We start from the raw sequence: 2,327 nt of genomic DNA on the forward strand, positions 1-2,327 counted from the left end.
GAGTAAGAGAGAGTGTTGTTTTGGTTTTTTAAGAGATTCTCTCTCACTATCTTGAGGAGTTGGCGTTGTATAAAGAAATGTAACCTTGATTGGAGCATTTTTTGAGACTGTAAAACCTTTTTGATAATTTTTTTCAAGGACCCTATGTGTTTTCAACTAATAAAAATCACTTGAATTCCTCTTCTCTTATTTTGTGAAGGTTTTTTCGTATGGTTTTTTTGCCTTCCATGCAAGGATAGCTATCACGTAGAGTGTGGTGCTTTCTATTCCCCCCTCACACACAAATACACACAATAGGCGCACACACACAAGGCAACTATGTTGGTTGTTCATGAGATTTGCTTTTTGTTACTCCCTCCTCCTCTGTGTGTATATATATATGTGTGTGTATATATATATATATGGGTGTGTGCATATATACAAATATATATATATATATACTTACATACATACATATATATTACATATATACACACACAAATTTATACACGTGTGTGTGAGAGAGAGAGAGAGAGATTTTCATTTTGTGTATTTTTGTGTGAGAGGAAGTGGTAGTTGTAGTTGTGTGTGTGTGTGTGTGAGAGACAAAGATCTATATATTTCTAAATCTTTGTTTGATTTTGAGTAAGAAAGAAAGGTGTGTGTGTGTGTGAGAGAGAGAGAGAGAGAGAGAGAGAGAAATCTATGTGTGATTCTGTGAGAAGAGAGTGATTTCTCTGTGCGAGATAGAGAGGCATATATTTTATTTTTAAATCCGTGTGTGTGTGTGTGTGAGAGAGAGAGAGAGAGAGAGAGAGAGAGAGAGAAAGAGAGAAATCTACGTGTGATTGTGATTCTGTGAGGAGAGAGTAATCACTTTGTGATATAGGTAGATAGAGAGAGAGAGAGAAAGAAATCTGTGTGTGATTCTGTAAAAAGAGAGTAATTTCTGAGAGAGAGAGAGAGAGAGAGAGAGAGAGAGAGAGAATTAAATCTGTTTGAAATTTTACGTGAGTAATTTCTATTGTGAGAGAGAGAGAGAGAGAGAGAGAGAGAGAGATTTGTTGGTGTGTGTGTATATAAGAGAGAGAGAGAGAGAGAGACTTGCCAGTATATATAGACATAGTTTCTCTCTCTCTCTCTCTCTCATAGTCTCTGTTTACATAGAAAATGAAAAGAGATTGTTGGTTTGTTTTCTATGTGGCTTTTGTCTATGGAGGTGGAGAAGACATAGAGATAAGAGAGAGAGAGAGAGAGGGAGGGAGGGGGAGAGGTACATACTTTTGCTACTATGCAAAGCAAAGTGCCTTGATATATAAGTTAACAGTTTTGATGCTTTCTTCAAAGTTCTCCATGACTGCCAAAATGGTCTTCAAATTTAAGACTCTCTATGGTATCCCAACCTCTCCCGTCCTAGGATGGGTTGGAGGACTGAGAAAAGTTAATATACATGCAAGAATACTCTTTCCCGACAGCGACGGGTCAAGCCACTAGTAAGTACAAACATATGCTCTTACCCCATACATATAGGAAAATGTATAGCATACACTTCTACGCATACATACAAATATATATGTATATATCCATACATATAATATATGTTTTATAATAATTAAAGACCGTAATGTGACTTAGCCCCATTGATATTAAAGCAACGGGCTCATTTAGCAAGAAAGGCAACCTAAAACACAGTTACCAAATGCTTCAAGCACAACACTGTTCTTCCTTCCATATGAAAAACTATGCATGAAACCTTACTGGAAGCAAACGGAAAGAGGCCTTTCAATCCTTGAGATCATAATCTCTCATGAACTACTTCTGACAAAGGAAACTTACCTTTAAGCAGCAAGTAACAAACAGATGTGCATCGCAATGGCGGGTACGCAGATCTCTAGCGGGGAGGCTACAAGAAGATAACTACCAAACGCTAGAGTTGAAACACAGAAAGAGCCTGGAAAATACACGCCACAAAGCGTTCCAGATGTGGTGCTCGCTTTGACACAGGCATCATGGAGAGATGAAGCAAAATGCCTGCAACACGGAGCATCTGATGGATTGATGTGGCACAATCATAGGGCCATACCTTCAGGAGCAGTCAGGGCAGCCCGGGGTAATAATCGTGCGCAAATTCCTACTCTAATCCACACCGAAGGCAACGCGATTGAGCTAAGAACTCATACACAGGAGAGACGTTTCTTCAGACCAAATTTCTGCAAAATTGAATTCCCGTCATGGCCGCCATGTGACGGTTCCAGAGAGTGTCTGTCATCCTCAGAAACACTACGCAGCAGCTCTTCCCTCATCATCTCACTTTATGATCTTTTTTAGGGTTAGGGCTGAGTGCTTCA

General features: G+C 39.2%; 1 non-coding gene across 1 annotated transcript; it reads right to left on the reverse strand.

The window, feature by feature from the left end:
- Window positions 1–1,958: 1,958 nt before the first annotated feature.
- Window positions 1,959–2,104, reverse strand: LOC147619216 (small nucleolar RNA snoR134). The gene has a single exon (XR_015261924.1). It is a non-coding gene; the product is annotated as a small nucleolar RNA snoR134 (small nucleolar RNA).
- Between the last annotated feature and the right edge of the window lie 223 nt (window positions 2,105–2,327).

Source organism: Cibotium barometz, chromosome 33, assembly GCF_041138505.1.
Source record: "Cibotium barometz isolate CiBa-2024 chromosome 33, ASM4113850v1, whole genome shotgun sequence".
NCBI classification, from domain to species: Eukaryota; Viridiplantae; Streptophyta; class Polypodiopsida; order Cyatheales; family Cibotiaceae; genus Cibotium; species Cibotium barometz.